General features: G+C 33.4%; 1 non-coding gene across 1 annotated transcript; it reads right to left on the reverse strand.

The window, feature by feature from the left end:
• Positions 1 to 353: 353 nt before the first annotated feature.
• Positions 354 to 1,945, reverse strand: LOC137824583 (uncharacterized). Its single transcript, XR_016514912.1, has 3 exons — positions 1,332 to 1,945; positions 512 to 1,240; positions 354 to 443 (listed from the first exon to the last, which is right to left on the reverse strand). It is a non-coding gene; the product is annotated as an uncharacterized LOC137824583 (transcript).
• Positions 1,946 to 22,742: the final 20,797 nt, after the last annotated feature.

The following is a 22,742-nucleotide window of genomic DNA, read 5'->3' on the forward strand; positions in this document are numbered from 1 at the left end:
AAATGTAATAAACATTTCATTAAAACTATGCTTACAATTAACTAAAAAGCAACTTTTGCTGAATCGTTTTACAAAATATATAAACTTGATTTTCACTGCAGTAAAAAACGTTTATCAATATTAACACGGGAACTCAATTTCAACAGTTCTTAAGAAGGTCAAATAATCATGAACCAAAATAAAACTGCAAAATCATTATACGACAACAGAACATTTTTAAAAATGGAAACATAATTGCGGAAAATGACAAAAATACTAAAATAGAAGGACTACTAGTAAATGTAGCTCATTTCAGATAATTGGTTTTTTGCTCCCAAAACGAATCGTTAGCTGTGGAGAAAGCTATTGATAACTCAGTTCTCCTTCACTTTGGTTAACAAGTGGCTGAGACCTAATGTAAGAGCTGATGTAGAGATCAGCGACGCTTGAAGTATGCGCACACCCTGCAACAACACCATCAACTTATACGAAATAACAAATTATAGAAAGCACAATCTTTACATTTTACAACTCTTTACTCCACCGTACCAATTCTAACCACTTTCTCCTCTAAGTCGTCAACGGGAAAGCTCATACCGCTCAGCAAAGACATAACAGAAATGGGCGACGACGGCGTCACAACCAAATCATCTGTTGCTATATACGTTGTCGGTCCTTTAATATATCCTTCACCATTGTTAATTGGATCAGAGAGGGGATCCACATAAACCGAAGACACACAACTTGTGGAGGAGGTGGGAAGAATATATCGGGTAGTTAAACAATAGTTTTCAATCTTACTGCGGTTGCAACTAAGATAATAATAATTGGGGAAATTGTAACAACTTAAAGGTAGCAAATTAGACAATTTGAACTGTGGAGCAAGTAGAGGATCAACAAACTTATACTTTACTTCCTTTGTGGTAAAATAATGTTCATCAAGATCAACAACACTCTTATACAATCCATCCACACTTCCAACATAAGAACAGCCTACCATCAACTGCAACGCTCCTCCTAAAGGAATAGTCAGCAAACTAAAAATCAAGTCTGCAAAATCTGCTTTTCCTTCCGCTAACAGTATTTTCCCATTAGATTTTCTCAACACTATTTTCACTTCGATTTCATCAGAATTATTTGCTTTGAGATTCCAGGAAGTTATTCTTCCACTTTCATGTAATATGTCGCGACGAAGTTTTCCTAAGAACAAATCTGTCAAAACTGTCCTTCAGCAGAAACAACATTTCAACAGGTGCAGAACCTAAAAAAAGCAAAACTCGATGCATAATCATTACAGTCTTAATCAGACATTTGATAAACAGTATTTTAAGAAGCTAACATGAAATGCAAACCTGATTCTTTGTTATGTCCACCGTCATCTCGCTTAGTGAAGATATGTTTTTAATTCCACTAACCTTCAGCAGATTAATAATTTTATCGAATGAGTATGGGAAAACTTTCAGATCATCCGTGATCATGAAACTGGGATTACTCTTAACAAAACCATCGAAAACATCAGAGGTTCTAGGAGAAATTGGTTTATCTAGCATACGCCCACAATTGCATCTTTTATTTTTGTACGTGCTTATCAAGACTGGGTCTGTGTCCACAGCACTACAAGTTGTTACATACAAAATACTGTGTGGGTTCTGTGTCGTCAATGTTTATCTTCAAATTCCTACAATAAGCTTCCATTGAGTTTCTCGGACGCAGTAGCATGTCTTCACACATATCTGTGCGAAGACACTCTTTGGGAAGATTCTCAACACTTTGATAGATCAAGCCCAGGTGACTGCAACTTTAACTCCTTGCGAACAAGTCTAAAGATGGTTCCTAAAGGCAATGTTAAGAAGATAAACAGAACATCCACAAAGTCCTTCCTTGCCTCGGCAAAGATAACTTTGCTTTGTTCTTTGAGTGCCATAAGCTTCAAGGAAATACGTTTCTCAGGTTCAACAGCAGCCATTGTAGCGGGGAAAAAACCAGTACCTCTCTTTTGTTTTCACACAATAGGTTTTGTAAGTATTCGAAGTATTTATATTGAAAAAGTAAAGACACTTAGACTCTAATGAACTAGTAGTATTTTGTGTGGAATTGTTTGTTAATTGTAAAGAGAATAAAAGAAAAGAAGGAAAATCAAGAGAATTAGTACAACAGCAAGGATTGGTGAAATAAAACGGTCACTTTATTTAGATCTGTGAACATCGGCTTTTCGGTTCCTAATATTGAAAATATGTCACGATTTATGAAGTGAGAGTGTACAATGAAACGGTTTCATTAATGAAGAGTAGTTGGAATAGAAGGGAATGGAAGAGTTTCATAGAGACTCCATACGTAGTTATCTTAACTAGCCTTTATTCATATTCTCATTTACTCCTAACACACTCAAATCCAATTTACCAATCAGTGGAACGGTTATAGAAGTGCAATAGTTTCACGATAAATTTATTGGGAATTAACCACACATTTTAGTTTCAGTTTTAAATGTGTAAATTTAAATCAAAACCATGTTTTAGCAGGTAAAATAAATAGAAAAAAGGCAATACTTTTGGAATACATGTAAATTTTAAATAAAAACCAAGTTTTATTATAAAAAGTAGTATTTACTTAACATGGATTGAATTGTGCATTTTAATCATCAGTTTTAAAATATTTTAACTTATTTGTTATAAAAGTTCTATTATTTTTATACATTAAAATGTTTACTTATTATTATCAAAATCACCTGAACTATAATTATCTTCATTTCAAACAAAATTACAACCATCGTAAGTTAAAACTGTTTTTTTTTGTCTAAACTACCATTGGTGTGACTATTCTCAATGTCATATATAGTTACGTCGCACATAAAGATAATTAACATTTTAATTTAACAAGAGAATGTAAAGAATAATAATGTTTTTTTATAAAAGAAAAAAATAATAATAATATTTTTTTATAAAATTATTCTATGAGAGTCTTGAGATTCCATTGAACATCAAAATAACATTGAGGGTCAAAATAACATTAAGAGTGTTTGGATTTAGGAGGGGATATATGGAAATTTGAGGAAAGTGTGAAGAAATTTATGTGTTTGGATTAGGGTATGTTAGGATTGATGTGTGATCAAAGTTTATTGAAATTTGAGAGTAACGTGATGGTTGTGAGATAATTTTTAATTTCTTTTAAAGGTGTAAAATGTAAGTCTCGTCTTTAAAAATATTTGAATAATGAAATATGAATTATTTTTGTATTGATTTTAGTTAAAATTTTGTAAATTATTTTCAGTACCATCGAATAATTATTTTTAATAAAATATGAGTTACTTAACGAAAAAATTCAGATGTAAAATTATCAGTACATGTAAAAAATAATAAATTGTTATATAGATAAATAATTTAAATATTTATAAATAAAAAATGTATAATTAGAAAATAATTTTGTATTAAATGTATATAATATTATTATATTTATAATAACAATAATAATAATTCTTATATAACTTGTTTATTATAAATAACTATATATGTTTGTGTTATATTAAAATTTTATTTTATTGTTAATTTTATTAATTATTATTATTTTATTAATAATATTATTAAATATTTGTGTTAGTTAAATTTATGTAATAATTAATATTTGTATTTAGATAATTTTAATATTATTTTATTTGTATTATATTATGTTATATATATATATATATATATATATATATATATATATGAATTATACAATGGAAAAAAAAGTAATTTGTCACTTTCATGCAAAGACAAAAATAGGCTAAAATAGGAAAATCACACATGCTTATGTGGTTTTTCGCAATGTTCTTTGCAATGAGGGGAAGTATGGAAAACATTGCTGACGTTGATCCTCCCTTCTCACCCGTGCACATCAATGGATCCAATGAAGGATATCATTGCACTTCCATCCACATGAACAACATTTCCCTTAAAGCAAACATACCTTCTCTTTGCTTCTTTGGATATACTATTCACAAGCAAAGATGTGAGAGAATATCAGATATTTGGATTCAAGATTTGATGGAAAAGAAAAGGAGAGGATATAAGTGTGAACAATAGATATCATCTTCCCTTAAAATGAAGAGAAACAAAGGGAAAATTACGTGAGTATGGGATTATCTCCGAATTTACACTTATTAAATAAATTTAACTAACACAAATATTTTAATAAAATTAAATAATAATAATTAATAATAAAATAAAATTTTAATACAAAAATATATACTTATTTATAATAAACAAATTATATAATAATTATTATAAATATAATAATACTATTTACATTTAATACAAAAGAATTTTATAATTACAATTTTTAAATTTATTAATATTTAAATTATTTATTTCTATATAATAATTGAAACATTTTACATATATTCAAAATTTTACATGTAAATTATTTTTTCGTCAAGTAACTCATATTTTTTTTCAGAAATTAATTATTGAACTATATCGTATTATACTACTAATAATTTTAATTCATCTAAATTTACACAAAAATTCCTAATATTTGATTATTCTATTTTTTAAAATATAAGGGTAAATTTGTAATCTTACATTTTACACCTTTAAAAAAAAAATACTCTCACAACCATCATATTACTCACAAACATTAATAAATTTTCCTCACAAATTCACTTTACATACATCAATCCAAACACACTAACTTTACTCACACTTTCCTCTCAAATCCTCACATATCCACTCGCTCGAATCAAAACACTTTCACTCCCACAAAGTTTTTTCACTCATCTGTGAAATGGAGAAGGTCGAGGAATGAATTGCACGGGTTGTTTGTTGAGGGTAGGTGGTGTGAGGATAAGGGGGTAATCATGGACAAGGTCCGTGACTTCTTCAAGGATAGATTTGACAGGAACGATGTCTGTCAGGTTAGGTTAGATAACGTAAGGTTCAATTCTATATCGGAAGCAGACAACGAGTTGTTGGTAGGGGAGTTCTCTGAAGAAGAAATTAGGACTGCGGTTTGGAGTTGTGAAAGTTCTAAGAGCCCTGGCCCTGATGGATTTAATTTTGGTTTCATAAAGTTTTGTTGGGAAATTTTAAGGATGGATGTGATGTCAGCGGTGAAGGATTTTGCGACAAAGAGCCATTGGCCTAGAGGTTCAAACGCTTCTTTCCTTTGTCTTGTTCCAAAAGTTGAAAATCCTTTGCAGCTTGGTGAGTTCAGGCCTATTTCTTTGGTAGGATGTTTGTATAAAATTATCTCAAAAGCGTTGTCTCTACGTTTGAAAAAGGTGATTAGCAAAGTGATTGACGTTAGACAGTCTGCTTTTCTTGAAGGTAGGGGTTTGTTGGACAGTGTGCTGGTAGCGAATGAGGTGCTGGAAGAATATAGAAGGAAAAAGAAGAGTTGTGTGTTCTTCAAAGTTGACTATGAAAAAGCATATGACTCGGTTAGCTGGGAGTTCCTATATTATATGTTGGAAAGATTGGGTTTTTGTGCTCAATGGATTCGATGGATAAAGTGTTGTTTAGAATCTGCTTCAGTCTCTGTATTAGTGAATGGCAGTCCAACTGGGGAATTTACTCCTCGGAGGGGACTTCGTCAAGGTGACCCGCTTGCTCCGTTCCTCTTCCTTATAGTTGCAGAAGGGTTGGCTGGGGTGTCTAGGATGGCTGAAGAGAAGAATTTGATTGATAGTCTGGAGGTTGGAAGAGATAAGGTGAAGGTTAGTATGTTACAATATGCTGACGATACATTATTCTTTTGCGAAGCGAATACCAAAAGTGTTTTTAATATTAAGGCTATCTTGCTTTGCTTTGAGCTCGCTTCTGGGCTTAAGGTGAATTTTTTAAAAAGCAGTATTGGCGGGATGGGGTTGGATCAATGTTCGCTTCAGCGTTTTGCAGCTACTCTTAACTGTAAGGTGATGGTAACTCCTTTTGTCTATTTAGGGTTACCGGTAGGAGGATGCCATAAGCGCAGTGTTTTCTGGAACGGGGTGTTAGAGAGAGTTCAGGGCAAGCTGTCGAGGTGGAAAGGCAGGTGTTTGTCGATGGCTGGGAGGATCTGTTTGATTAAGTCAGTCCTCTCCTCAGTTCCGTTATTCTTTATGTCCCTATTCAAACTGCCATCTGGGGTGGTTGACAAGTTAGTTCGGATCCAAAGAAATTTCCTTTGGGGGTGGGGTTCTGACAGAAGGAAGATTGCTTGGGTCTCTTGGAATAAGGTTTGCGAGCCTCGGGACTACGGGGGTCTTGGAATCATTGACTTAAAGACTTTTAACCTGGCCCTGCTAGGCAAGTGGATTTGGAGGTGGGGGTCGGCCAAGGGAGGTTTGTGGAAAGAGATTCTTGACTCTAAATATGGTGGATGGAGGAATTTGAGAGCGGAAGGTAAACCCTGTAGGGGTTCTCTTTGGTGGAGAGACTTGAAGGAGATTTGGGCCTCGGTGGGCTGGGGCAGAAGTTTTGAAGATGGGGTTGAGTGGAAAGTTGGTGATGGAGGAAATATTTCATTCTGGGAGGACAGCTGGTTGAATTGTGGTGCTCTGAAGGGAATGTTTCCGAGATTATATTCGCTTAGCACGGCTAAAGCTGCTAAGGTGGCCGAGTTCGGGAACTGGTTTAATGGTGTTTGGATTTGGCATTTGTGCTGGCGTAGATCCCTCTTTGACTGGGAGAAATTGTTGGAGGAGCAGTTGAGTCAGTTGCTGCAAGGGGTGAAGATGGATGTGGGAGGGGTGGATAGCTGGATCTGGAAGGCTGAGGGGTCTCAAAGTTTTACTGTTAACTCAGCTTATAGCAAGGTAAGGAGGGTTAGTGATGGGGAGTCCTCTCCGACCTACTGTAGGTTGTGGAGGTGTAAAGCCTTGCCTTCTGCTGTATTCTTGGCCTGGAGAGTTTTGGAAAATAGGATTGCAACTAGGGTTAATTTGGTAAGGCGCGGGATGGTGGTTGAAAAACCTGTATGTTGCTTGTGTGGGAAGGTCGATGAGTCGTCGAGTCACTTGTTCGCCGTTTGTGACTTTGCTTGGAGGGTATGGTGCCTTTGCTTTGAGTGGCTTGGAGTGTCGTTCGTAATCCATTCGAATCCAATGCAAAATTTTATTCAATTCAGGTTGAGTCAGGCATCTGTTTCGGTTAATGATGTTTGGGGGGCAATTTGGGTTGGAATTGTGAGTGAAATTTGGAAGCATAGGAACTCGGTCGTCTTTAATGGAGGAGTGGCAGATGCGTTAGAAGTTTTTGCCTCAGCACAAGTAAAGGTGTGGTCTTGGATTGCTGCAAAGTCCCGCGAAGTTTATTTTTCCTATCCCTGTTGGGTTCTGGATCCTTTGGCCTGTATACGGCTGATTCGGTAAAGCTAGTTAGCGCTTGGTTTGGTTGGTCTTTTGACCGACGGTTTTGGGTGTCGAGTTAGGAGTTAAATTGTATGTGTGTTTGTAAAAGGGTTGGACCACCCCTGAAGTGGTTCTCATTTATTGATTTTTTATTGCTGATAAAAAAAAACTCCTAAGTCAAAACACAACCTAAAGAAAAGAAAAAAAAGAATCGGATAAAACATAGAAAGACAAGACAAAAACCATGAGAAAAAAATAGAAAAACTAGCAGGAACTATGTTACGTGAATCCCAAATGATTCTTAAAAAAAGTATACCCTTCAACCTAATAGCAAGACATCATACAACAAGAAAAATGTTAGGTAGACTATCTGCACATTTGTTTCCTTATCTGTAAATGTATCTAATAGTCAAAGACATGTTTTTGGCAACCAGTGCTAAATAAAATTAAACGTAAATTAATAAAATGGAATAGACAATCTGCACATTTGTTTCCTTATCCGTAAATGTATCTAATAGTCAAAGACATGTTTTTGGCAACCAGTGCTAAATAAAATTAAACGGAAATTAATAAAATGGAAGTTATTGTCCTTCTCACATATATATAGAGTATGTCTAGTTAAATTTTTCATCACAACTTTACTATTATGTTATATGTCTTTTTTTCAAGGGTTTCATTATGTGTCGTGAAGAAATTAAAAAAGAACAAAGAAAGTACCTTTGGAATTAGGGATCGGTGGGATGGAGGACCGAAAATATATTAGAGTCAAAGTATCACTACAACAAAAATCACTTTTAGCGACCACCAAATTCGGTCGCTAAAAACACTATAATTGGTCGCTAAATATATCTACGATCGAAACGACCACCAAATAAAGATGGTAGCGAAAACCCTAGTCGCAAAATATTTAGCGACCGAATTAAAAAGTGGTCGCAAATTTGCAACCGAAATTTCGGTGGCTAAATCAGTCGTAGAAAATTTGGTCACCAAAATATAGTAACCAAATTAGCGACCACTATTTTCGGTGACTAAATCGGTGGCTGAAATAGAATGTGATAGTGACCACCATTTTCGGTCGCTAATAAATAAATAAAAAATTAATTAAAAAAAACTTGTGGTTACTAATTCGGTGACTAAATGGAGACCCTTATAGCGACTAATTTAAGTTCGAAACTAAATGAAGACCCTTATAGCGACCAATTTTATTTCGATGGCTAAATATTTCTTTTAATTACAGCGACCGGTTGTGTTTCGGTCGCTAGGCAGCTTTGTAAATATAGTTACAAAATTAGTTTCAATGGCTGTTTTTATATTTATTATTAATACCTATTTAAAATGATATTTTTTTATATGAAATATTGTCTCTTGCCAGTTTCAAATTATATAATAAAATATTTTCTATATTGTGATCAAATGACTATAATTGTTATTCATTTAATTTAGATGAGAAACTAAAAAATAGAGGTATTACTTAAAAAAATAATCAATTTTTTATGGTTTTCTAAAGTGACAAATACTAATACAAACTAAAATATCCAAGTGTTAAATAATAAGAAACATATAAACATATTGAAAATTGGCAATGAGAAGTATGTGCGTCTTCCAAGCAATGCAACTTTTCCAGGTTTGATATCCCATGCTATGATACTTTTGTCCTCACCGCCACTATAAGGAATCCATTCTGCAAAAAGGAATAAAGAAATTTAAATATTAAAAAAAATATAGAGTTATTATGGTTTGTGTTTAGAACTGAAGTGTCTGCTCCTTGTGAAATGACTTTCATTATTGTCAATTGTTCAATTCATTTTATTTGGAATTATTATTTAGTGACATGTTTAGTGTGTACAAAAGATACAATTTGGAATTTGGTTTTTCTAGACTGAATGTGTGTTACCAAACTAATAAAAATTAACAAATCATTAAGGAAACCACCTAAATTTTATCCCATAAATTAATGTACCCCAACTTCCTCTTTTAGTGCAAGACCCTTAACCAATTGTTCCCATTATTTTTAGCTAATGTAATAAAAAGGACAACTGTCAACCTAATTTAGGAAAACAAAGACATATCAAATAAATAATTATTAAATCACTTCAATCATCCACTCAAAATACTCACGTAGGTACTTAAGAGCATCTTTAGACATCTTGCAATACTTTTTTTAATCCCTTAATACCACTCACAATATTTTTTTCAATTTAATTTTTCTCTAAAACTAGATTTCAATTTAAAAAATTAAGTAACATTTTCTTGATTTTATATTGTTCTGTTAATCTTTAAGTTCATTCCACCACATCTTAGTGCAATAGGCAGTCGTTATGATAATATACACTACATTATTTTAATAAAGTTCAAGAGATTATAATTTAGAATAAGAAGATATTTTGTTTCATAAATTAGAACTTTTGTTTATATTTTACCCAATGATCAATGAATCCATCAAATTGACAGTACGTGATGTTATGTAACTAACTAGTAATGTTATGCAATTTGAATTGATGTTAAACAAGGTGATATAAACATCAGATGACAAACTCAAGTAAAAAATTATTAACAAGCACAGAATATAAAAAAATATATGAAATCTAGCTTAAATATCACCCCAACAGCAACAAAGAGATTGAAGAGAAATATATCCTGTTCCAAATCATCCTTTTGTTCAAAGTGGTATCAGAATCCAAACAACCTATTGAATGTAAACACTTTACTACTATTAGATATATCTCCCCAATAAAAAGTTTAAAAGCAAAAGCTATTGTTAAGCTCTGAATATAGGACACTGTCAATACAACTTTATCAACCATTAAATTTATCTAATTGAGCCAAATGGACTAGGAGAAATTCCAATCAATGATAATATATCAAATATAAAAAGTTTGGTTTTCTTACAATGCAACATCAATTCTAATAAACTTCTAAGCAATCTCTATCAAACAATATAGAATCAAAAATAATAGTTTCAATTCATTTAAGAATGACCACTACTTGATTTAAAACTAAATTCAAAATATAGAGGAAAGATTTTCAGCAACATAGCATTTCTTCTTAATCTACTCATTAAAATAGAATATACCATCCTGGGAAGCAAGATTGATTCTAGGTTGCAGAAAAGCTCAACTTCCATTACTTCATCTTGAAGAGCTGGTACATATGATTCATCCACCTAAACCTAGAGAAATTTAAAACAGAGATATCAACAAGTGATACGTTTTAGGCAAACCACTTTGCTACTTTGTTTATTTAAATAGTAAAGAGAATTATGAAATAATGAAGTAAATTCATGAATGCGTTCCCAGATAAATAGCCTTAAAATCCATCAAAATGCTTTATCATCCAAGTTGCAAAAAAATTGCAGATGCAAAAGAAAAAGGCATGGAGGAGGATTTATCACCCTCTTAGAGAATCCACTTCTTCCTGTGTTGATGCATAAAGTGTTAAGCAATTCTTCACAGTGGATCATCGATTGAACTCTGAGGACAAAATCATGGCCCGCTCCAACTACATTACCACTAAATTAAAATTATGAAAGCTTCACAACTTAGTGCTATTGGTGGGTTCTCAATACTAATTACTTTACCCCCGTTGTCTTCGACTTCTTCGTTCCCTCCTCGCCGCCATTCCACCTGTATCCCTCACTGCTTTCCTTGTGTCGCTTTGACGACGATGCGTACTCGTCAAAGTACTCCCCATTTCCATGCGCCTTCTTCGAATCCAACCTCCTCTTCTCCCTGGAATTCGAATCCTTCGACGCCTTCTCTCTTCCTTGCTCCTCCGATCCTTCGCGTCGGAATCTCAGTCGGAGTCGGAGTGCTCCCTCGCATCCGAGAACCATGCTTGCTCAATTTGTGCTTCGAACTACGCAGCATCGCAGAGGCGAACCACGAAACAACAAAACCCTAACCGTGGAGTTGAATCGGGAGAAGTGGAACGTGTCGCGAACAGAAACCCTACTATTAAGGAATTGAGTGAGAGAGAATGAAGCGGTTGAACCCTAACAGAGAGAGTCATCGCACCGGATCGTGGAGATCGAATGTTAGAAAAAAATTAGGGGAAGGTCCAATAGGTCGGTTAGGATTAATTGTGGAAGAGCGCGTAAAGGTTAAGTTGAGCAGTAGAAGAAAATCACAACCAGATTGTAGGACGCTCTCTTTCTCTATTTTTTAGCCACCGAATATGTTGAGTAGTATGTTTAATATGTCTGTGTAGGGCTGTATCATTGGTCTTTGGTTTATTGGCGTTGATGAGTAATGAGAATTGGAGGAGAGGGAGAACTAGGGATAACTATAGTATTTTTATTTTATTATTATTATTTATTATTATTTTTATTTTTATTTTTATTTTGTTATTATCATTATTATTTATTATTATTATTTTATTCTTATTATTTCTATTTTTATTTATTATTATTATTTTATTAAAGAATTACATTTTCTAAAAAATAAACATATTTGGTGGCTTATTTGGTGATAGAAATAAGCAATAACATTTAGCGACCAAAAGAAAATTAGTGGCTAAAAAATAAACATATTTGGTGGTTGATTCGGTGGTAGAAATAAACAATTACATTTAGCGACCGAAAAAAAATCGGTGGCTAAAAAATAAACATTTTTGGTCACTAATTCAGTGACAAAAAAAAGCAATTACATTTAGCGACTAAAAGAAAATCGCTGGCTAAAAAATAAACATTTTCGGTCGCTAATTCGGTTGCAGATATATTTTTTCAAATTTATTCAAAACAGCCACCACTTTAGTGACCGATGGTTTTGTCACTCTCATGTTCAATCACTCATTCGGTCGCAAAATTAAGTAACATCACTAAAAATTTATTCGGTCGCGATTTCGGTTGCAGATTTGAGACTGAGGGTATTCAGTGGCTATTTCAGTCGCAAATTGTGACCACTCATTTTCGGTCGCTAAATTCAGTGGCTAAATAGTTATTTTCTTGTAGTGTATGGCTTATGAAGAAACTTGAATAAAGCACATTGTACCAAAGGGAAGTCTAGGTGGTGGAGAGACTTATGTCCCCTCGTGCGCTTGTGGTCTGCATCATACAATTTGCATAAGTTGCGTTTTCATTAAAAAAAAGTTATACTAAATTATTGAAATAAAAGAGACTAACTAGTTTTTTAATGCATCATTGAAAACTATCAATCATATTTGTTCAAGATCATACCGCTGCATGGTTTCGCTCCTTGCATAAAAAACCTCCTAACTATTTCAAACAAATAGTAGATTGGTTAAAAAAAATATTTAACATATATTATTATTTCTACATTACATAATGTTATGTGTTCTAATATGACATCTTGTTATTTTAGTGCTTACTCTAGATATAACATATTGAGCGGTAGGCACTATGATAAGTCTCATATTTCAGTAATATTTCATATTAAAATACAAACACTTTTGAGTATTAATTGATAAAAGAACCATAATACAACCCCTAATTGAATAAGAACGATTTATTCCCAAATTTGTGTTAATTTTAGGATTCCAGAGAAGAATGAAGATGAAAGGGCAAAAGGAGAATATACAAAGATAAAAAGGAAAAGTTGGAACGCACTAGCACTCACTTAGGGTCCCAAGACAGAAGCTCCCAGAGGATCTCGCCCATGCGAGCCTAATCTCGCCCAGGCGAGATCACTCCAATGAAGTTGGGCCTATTTTTGTCCAACTCGTCTAGGCGAGCCCAATCACGCCCAGGCCTTTGAAATTTCTCGGTATGTGAGCATGAAGCCTATGAACTTTCCTCCTTTGACCTAGAATGCACCCTTTCGGGGTTCAACCTCATGTTGGTAACCTTCAACGCATTGAAGACCTCCTCCAGGTATTTAACGTGTTGATCGCACGAATCAGATTTGACAACTATATTGTCAACGTAGACCTCGATGTTCCATCCGATCATCCACTTAAAAACCTTATCCATTAGTCGTTGATAAGTTGCTCCGACATTTTTCAAACCAAAGGGCATGACTTAATAGAAGTAATTACCATCATCGGTCATGAAGCTTGTCTTCTCCTTATCTCTTGGATCCATGCAGATCTGGTTGTACCCAGAATATGCATCTAAGAAACTAAAAACTCGGGGACTGGCTGCTCTGTCGATAAGCCGATCGATGCTCGTCATGGGGTAAGCATCCTTCGGACAAGCTTTTTTCAGGTTTGTGTAATCGATACACATCCTTCATTTTTCGCTTGCCTTTCAGACCATCACTACATTAGCCAAGCATGTAGTGTAGTGGGCTTCCCGGATAAATTCAGCTTCTAGAAGCTTCTTGACTTTCGCCTTGGTAGTCATGCACTTGTCCTCTTCTAGCTTCTATTTCTTGTGGGCGACCGATCGTGCTTCCTTATAGACCGAGAGTCTATGTGTTATTACCTCAAGGCTTAGCCCCAGCATGTTGGACACGGTTCACACAAAGAGGTCGGCTTTCTCTTTGAGTGTTTGATGAATTGTTGATGCGTCAACAGTAGATAATGTTGTCCTTAAATATTTTGTATGCTCATAGTCCTGCAAAGGATCGGTCGAGGATCCTTTTCAGGTTCGAGTTGGACCTCATTTATCCAAGGGTTTAGGTCAACCAATGCAACCGTGTGTCCTCACCACAGGGGTCTAGGCCCTTCTCGGGAGGGTTTTCATACTTGTGATCGTCCCCGGCTCGTTTGAGGTGTGTCTCTGTTTGTTGGCTCCACTCTTACACTAGCCACATAGCATTCTTATGCAACCTTCTGAACCACGTGCAGGATCAGGATATCCTACACACCGAGGGAAACTTCATTGCTAAATGCGGCGTTGACACAATTGCTCCTAGATGGTTGAGAGACGGTCGTCCCAACAGGATGTTATAAGATTTGTTGGCTTCCACCACTAGGTATCGTATCTTGATCGTCTGGTTACGCTTGTCCTCACCAAACTTGGCGTACAAATCAATGTAGCCCCATGTATCTACTCATTCGCCCGAAAAAACTAACGATCTGATCGTCGTACCATTTGATCTTCGATTATGTATACTTCATATTTTTAAAGGTTTTTCAGTATAGGATATCGATCGAACTTCCTTGGTCGACTAATGTCTTCATTATCGAAAAATTATCGATATTTACGGTTAGGACCATAGGGTCGTCCTAGGCGGGGTCGATAGCCTTAAAATCTTCATCCGTAAAAGTGATAGGGGGAATCCTCTGTCGGAAGGCAAACGAAGTATAATTTACCGATCGTAGAGCTCGGAGGTGTTTCTTCTGAGCCCAACTCGAGCTACCCCCTCCAGGGAATCCTGCATCGATTGTGTTAATTATTTTCCTATCGTCTCGGCGTACAGGCTCGTCGCTCCTCCATAGATGCTTAAAAATACTTTCCAGTCAAATCTAAGGATCAAAAACATAAATAAAGATTCAAACTTTAATAATAAAATAACAATATCAATCATCAATCAAGAATAGAATATCATAAATAAATATCACCTCAATACATAAGAATTTGAACAGACTCTCAATCCCAAATGGAAGAATTAGTCACTCATATTGGCCATTACAAGCATAGAAAGCAAGAAAAAAAGATTCATGATGTTTCTCCTTGACGATTGTCTCCTCTAGGGTTTTCTATCTCTCAATACCCTCCCAATGATATTTAGGGTTATACCTTACGTCTTCTATTTAACCTAATTGAGATTGGGTTAAGTGACATCTCACTCAAGCGAGATATTACTTGCATACGCGAGTTTCATGAGAAAAAACCTAACTTCACTAGAGTGAACTTGCATAAGCGAGCCTTGGGTGAGTTCTTCTGGAGTGATCTTGCTTAGATGAGTTTGGGCGAATTTTCAATGTTCCAACTTTGTCTTTTCATCTTGTCTTTAACTAGTTCATTCTCCTTTAGCCCTTTTATCTCCATTTTTTCATAAATTCTTGAAATTAATACAAATTTGAGAATAAATCGTTCATATTCATCTTATAATAAAAAAATATATTAAAATATTTAAATTCCTAAATTAAATGTTGAATTATAATTATTTTATCAATTAAAATTCATAAATATCTATTTTTTTATATAAAATATTATTAAATCATGTCACCATATTTATCTTCACCATCTTTAAACCAGCTGCACTTAAACAATAGTAATTTAAAATGACCATAATCTAAGTCAATTATGTAATTATTCTCCATAATAAGTGACATGTTCTATGTTAGTATTTTCAATCCTTGGATTTTCATACTCAAAACTTCCTTGACTTGGAGCTAATATGAAATATATAAGCACAAACAAAGATAACTTGAAAACTTCTTTGCAACATTATTAGAAGCACGAGACAATTCTTTAAGTTAAAATGATGCATCATCTTTCATGGATCTAATTTTTAACCATTCACTGAAATTATGATTTTTATTATTTTTCATTCATTTTATCTTTAAACTTTTCACATTTAAAATCTCATCATATTCTCTATAATAATAGACATTTGTTAGTGATTTAAAGTAGAATTTATAAATGAAAGAATGGATAAAAATACTATTATCATACATCACCAGTTTGAAAATTAATCAGAAAAATCTACATAACATAGATTCTTATCCTTATAATTTCTTCCTTTTTTATTTACCCTTATATTTATACCTTTATAAAAATATTTTAACAAAAATGTCAAAACTTCTTCTACTAGATTTACCTTAATAATAAAACCTTTTGAATAAACTATTAATTAAATAAATCCATCGAAATGAGTAATGTGAATGTTGTTAGAGCATAAAAATATCTACCACAAAGTGTATTTTTCATTTGTGAACTATTTATATATCTTTGTTTACTCTGCCTCTTTAAGATTGTACTGATGGTGATGTTTTTTCTCCGTCAAGGAATGTTGGGCTGCGTGGTCCCTTAAATGTTATGTTGGGGTGCATGGTCCCTTTTCAGTCCGGTACAATATAATTTTAAAAAAATTATTACATTAATCATATTACTACTAATTTTGTTGGAGAAAATCTAACCTAAATCCTACAAATAAAGATAACAGTTATAACCACTACATTACATTAAACAAATTATGTTATCATATTACAATTTTTATGATTATTATTATTATTATTATTATTATTATTATTATTATTATTATTATTATTATTGATAATAAAAATAATAATATTATTATTATTGATAATAAAAATATAATTATTATTATTGTTAAAAATATTATTATCAATAATAATAATAATAGCATTAATAATTTGAATTTAGATTTTAGAATTAAAGTTAGTTTTAAATTTTGATTTGTAAATAGCAAAACTTTTGTACTAACTTATAAACAATATTTTTTATCATAAACTTTCACAACAGTTTTTTAACTATTACATTTATGTTTAAGTCACATTTTTAAAAATAAATTTTTTTCTACTTTTATGCCACAGTATTGTTGGGAAAAACGGGTAATTTTCCCACTAAAATAAAACCCTAACAGAGCTACCCGAAAAATAATATTGAATAAATAAAGCGGAATACTAAAAGAGATAAAGAGGAAAAAACACACCCAAAAATTGTTAACGGAGTTCGGCCTGTTTAGCCTAATCTCCGAGCACAGCAAAAACAACTCACTTTTATTACTATGAGAGAAGATATTACAAATTGGGATCTATAACAGTGAAGGAGGGGATGTTAATATATAACCCTCAAACCTCCTTCACAAACAATGAACCCACCGATGTGGGACTTGGGTTAAGCCAAAAATCAACAAATCTCCACATTGGCTTAATTTCAAGTCCCACCTAAAACAAATCTTCTCACAACATAACAAAAACAAACTTTGCAGTGCTTCAAATTTGCGCCTCCGGGCGCCAACTTCAAATGTGCAAAATATTAACCAAGTCTAAACAATGTTCAAACTTGGCCCGTGTAACCACCTTGCCTTGTAGCGAACATCTTCTTTGTTAGAAAATTCTTCTTTCTTTGCAAATACCCATTTGCACCCAATTGCCTTCTTACCTTTTGGTAATTGTGCCAACTTCCACGTCTTGTTCTTCTTCAAAGACTGCATCTCCTCTTCCATCGCACCTGCCCAATTACCACTCTCTGAACTCAGAATGGCTTCTGGGTAAGTGGATGGAATGTCATCAACAACTGGAAGTGCATAGGCAACCATATCCATGAAACGAGCAGGCTTCTGAATATCTCGTCTCTATCTTCTAACTGCAATTGGCGCTGATTGTTGTTGAGATTCTTGGGTAGGAACCTCTTCCTCATCTGACTCTTCTCCTACCATAGGAGAGTCACTTGTGGTATTTCGTGTTGGGATCACCACTGTCGGCTCAAACTCCACCTGCTTCCGGGCACACTCCACCTGTTGTGGAGTACTATCAGCTCCTTCTGGATTTACCTTCTTTAACATGGCAGATTCATCAAAGGTAACATCCCTGCTGATAAATCGTCTTCTTTGCCTCTAGACACCACAAACGGTATCCCTTCACTCCAAGACTAAAGCCCATGAAAAGAGCCTTCTTTGCCCATGGATCCAACTTTGATTCAATCACATGATAATATGCAATAGAACCAAAAACATGCAAAGAATCATAATCAGTTGCAGGTTTTCCAAACCATACCTCTAACGGGGTTTTGCCATCTATAGCAGATGATGGCAAACGATTGACGAGATGTTGAGCGTATGTCACAGCCTCAGCCCAAAACTCTCTGCCTAACTCAGCATTAGACAACATACAACGAACTTTCTCCACAAGTGTCTTGTTCATACGCTCTGACACTCCATTCTGCTGTGGTGTTTTTCTAACAGTGAAGTGCCGAACTATGCCACAATCTTGGCATACCTTCAGGAACGAATCACTCTTGTATTCTCCTCCATTGTCTGTTCGGAGAACCTTAATCTTCCTTCCTGTCTGGTTTTCAACTTGAGCTTTCCACTTAAGGAAAATTTCAAGCACATCATTTTTGTTCTTCATAGTAAACACCCAAACTCTCCTGGAAAAATCATCAACAAAAGTGACAAAATAATGCCTACCTCCGATTGATGGAGTCTTGGCAGGTCCCCACACATCTGAATGCACATAATCCAGAATACCCTTGGTATTGTGAATTGCAGTGCCAAACTTCACTCTTCGTTGTTTTCCCAGAACACAATGCTCACAAAATTCAAGTTTGCAAGCCTTCGTACCTTTCAACAATCCCTGCTTGGTAAGAATTTGCAAGGATTTCTCTCCAGCATGTCCCAACCTCATATGCCACAACTTCGCTGCCTCAGCATCCTTCTTAGAGCTAGAAGTTGCTGTCGCTACTGTCCCCACCACTGTACTACCTTGATAGTAATACAAATTGTTCTTCATCACGCCTTTCAACATCACCAGTGCTCCTGAAGTTGCTTTAAGAATTCCATCTTGCATCGTCACGACTAGGCCTTTAGATTCTAAAGCCCCCAATGAGATGAGATTCTTCTTCAACTTTGGCACGTACCGTACATCCCGCAAAATTCTGGTGGATCCATCATGATTCCGCAGCTTGATTGAACCTATCCCGACTGTCTTACATGGATTATCATTACCCATGTAAACAACTCCGCCATCGAGTTCTTGAAATTCAAAGAACCAATCCCGAATGGGACACATATGATAAGTACAACCTGAATCCAATATCCACTCATCTGGATACGATGATGCTGAAAGCGGGACAATTAAAGAGATATCTGATTCCACATCACTTTTGCATTCTGCAACATTTGCATCTTGCGGAACCTTCTCTTTCTTCTGCAATTTTGGACAGTCTTTCTTCCAGTGTCCTTTCTCATGACAGAAAGCACACTCATCTTTGGCAACGGCTCGACCTTTAGACTTAGACATCCCTCTTCTCTCCTTTGTTTGGCTTTGCTGACAACCTCTTGCCACCAATGCTTCTTCTGATGTCGTTGATTTGGTTTTCATCTTATCCTGCTTTCTCAATTCATGACTATATAAAGCAGAACAAACAGCATCTAACGACACATTCTCCTTCCCGTGAAGGAGCGTAGTCTCCAAATGTTCAAATTCATCAGGAAGAGATGATAACAACATCAAAGCCAAATCCTCATCCTCAAACTTCACATCTAAATTCAACAGGTCTGCTACTAATTGATTAAACATAGTGATGTGTGCATTCATAGTAGTACCTTGTTGGTAGTCAAATCGGAACAACCTTTTCTTCATCAGGAGCTTGTTCTGACCACTCTTCTTCAGAAACTTGTCCTCCAATGCCTTCCACAGTTTGTGTGCAGAAGTCTCGTTTTCTACAGCGTACTTCTGCTCTCTGGACAGGCAGGATCGAATAGTTCCGCATGCTAACCGGTTGATGATACTCTAGTCTTTCTCCTCTACCTCTTTTGGTTTCTCTCCTTCAATAGCAATATCAAGACCCTGCTGAAAAAGAGAGTCCAAGACCTTTCCTTGCCACATGCCAAAATGTCCAGTGCCATCAAATATTTCTACCGCCAATTTCAAAGTGGACACCGGGAACCTCGACCATGATGACGAGGAGCCCGACACTCTGGATACATCCTTCGCTTCTTCTTCTTGATTTGCCATTACAAACTCAAAATATAATATTCAATATCACAAATAATTTCAAACAACCCAAGGCGAACTTTCAGCTCTGATACCACTTGTTGGGAAAAACGGGTAATTTTCCCACTAAAATAAAACCCTAACAGAGCTACCCGACAAATAATATTGAATAAATAAAGCGGAATACTGAAAGAGATAAAGAGGAAAAAACACACTCGAAAATTGTTAACGGAGTTCGGCCTGTTTAGCCTAATATCCAAGCACAGCAAAAACAACTCACTTTTATTACTATGAGAGAAGATATTACAATTTGGGATCTATAACAGTGAATGAGGGGATGTTAATATATAACCCTCAAACCTCCTTCACAAACAATGAACTCACCGATGTGGGACTTGGGTTAAGCCAAAATCAACAAGTATATCTGTAGCAATTTATAAATCACGATTTTATTATTTAATTTACATATTTTAAAAGACAATACTTAAAAAAATATTGTCTAATTTGAAAAATATTATAGTGTATTATGTTTTTGTATACGTCCGGTCCTGAATGTAACATGTCCGGTCCGAAATGTAATATGAAATATGCAAAATTGTAATGACTTATTTCCTTTCAATATCATTCACACACTTTTAAACATATCTTTAACAAATTAAACAGCCTTTGAAACACAGTAAAAAAGTTTCAAATGCAATTATCGAAAAAAGATTTTGCAGAAACGAATGTTGTGAAATTCAAATTGGCATATGTAATTATCAGAAATGTTCTCTTTTGTCAAAACATTTAATTAAACTATGCTTATAATTAATTAAAAAGCTACGCAACTGCAAAGTTCTCTTTTGTCAAAACATTTAATTAAACCCTAAACTAAAGAAGTACGAAACTCCATGTTTGCTGAATAGTTATACAGAGAATTGATAATTTAACATGATAAATAGTAAACACTCATTTAATAACTTAACTAATTAACATTTTGATTATATTTATTTTATTTTTTACTTTAAAATATTGTTATATTATTATAAAGAGTTGTCAAATGAGAATCTTCATTATTTTAAAATATATATAAACTTTTTTCACGATATTAAAAAACGTTTATAAAAAATAACACGGTAACTGAATTTAAACTTTTCAACAATACTGTACAAATTGATAGAAAATGTTTTAAAAATGATCTTAGAACAACCCACATTCGTATGGAAACAGATTTAAAATTACTCAATCAACACAATGAAGTAAAAAAACGAAATTTGTTTTTGAGATCTCCGAACTGATTTCTAAATATTCACCAAATTTTTTTTTAAAAAAAGTTGACATTAGGAAACATTAAATATATAACAAGAATCTCAACAACATTCGATCTAAATCAATTACTCACTGTTTGCTTCTATGGATGTCCTGTTCACGGGCAAAAAAGTGAAGATATATCAACTATTTGGATCCAGAGTTGTGTGGGAAAGAGAATGAGAGGATATACATGTGAATAGTAAATATTATCTCCTCTCAAAATGAAGAGATTTAGAGAAAAACCATATCAGCATCCTTTATTTCCAAATTTACTCTCATTTGAATGTATCACAGTGCTTCATTTAAATGTATTAATATTTTAAAAAAATAGTGTACAATGTTTAATATATATATATATATATATAATATTTAAAATAAAGAAACAAATCATCATAAATTTTAAGGAAGTTTTAAGTTTGTTTATTATTTTATAAAATATAAATTATGTAAATAATGATAATCCAGTGTAAAAAAATATATAGTTAAATAAAATCTTCCATTTATATATTAGTTATTAGAGTAAATCATGTGATACATATTTTTCAAGTTCTAATAAGATATTTTATTAAATGTGGTTGGATTTAGTTTTGTTTAAAGAAAAGAATATACTATATCTAATTAACACTGAAAATATTACCTAGGTTGGATCATGGGCATCACCAAAAGGTTATACAAAAGGTTGGATCATGGATCATTTTTCATTTTATTTTATTCTAAATATTTAATTTATTTAATACAAAAAATCCCTAAAAACAACTCATCACTTATCCAAATTTTTTATCTTTGTATCTTATATTATTTTATATTCAAATTTGAATGTTGATGGAGTTTCAGAAAATCCTAAAATGAAGACTTTTTATGGTTCCATGTTTAAATATTTAAAATTATATAAATAATGTTGTTTGAATTCAGTCAATCAAATATATTCAAATAAATAAGTAATCACTGTTTGGGTAATTTAAAATTTCTTGTATTCTTTTTTTTTTCTCAAAAGAGTGTAGTGATAATTAAACACTTAAAATAATTTTATTATAACTTAAATTATTCATTAGAAACTGAACAGATAATTGATATATTAAAATATGTATTATGTTATGTTTTATTTGGTTTAATGAGCACAATACTTTTTAGATGACCCATGCAAAACATATTCTCTTAAAAGGTATACAAGGTTCGTGATGTTTTTCTTGACCAAGACCATGGTGATAAATAGTATTTTTTTAATATTAAAAAGTAGTAATTTTTTATTTATATAAGATGTGATTTATTTTCTAATTTTATAGTATATGTTTAATATTTAAAGAAATTATTTGAATTTCTGTTTTTATTTATTTGTTGTGTTTATATTAATATATTTTTATGTATAATTATTATAATTAGTTATAATTCATTTGATTATAATTTTTTATGAAATTTTTTTCTATTGTTAATTACGTTATATTTTTGTTGTTGTAGTATTTTTTATTTATCATTACTACTGGATAAATATTTTTTTTATTTATATAAGATCTTATCTATTTTCCAATTTTATAGCACACATTTAATATTTTAAAGAAATTACTTGAAGTTCTGTTTTTATTTAATTTGTTGAATACATATTTTTTTTCCAATTATAATTTTTATATCATACATATTTAAATTT

The sequence above is a fragment of the Phaseolus vulgaris genome, chromosome 8, assembly GCF_051622355.1.
Source record: "Phaseolus vulgaris cultivar YP4 chromosome 8, ASM5162235v1, whole genome shotgun sequence".
Classification (NCBI taxonomy): domain Eukaryota; kingdom Viridiplantae; phylum Streptophyta; class Magnoliopsida; order Fabales; family Fabaceae; genus Phaseolus; species Phaseolus vulgaris.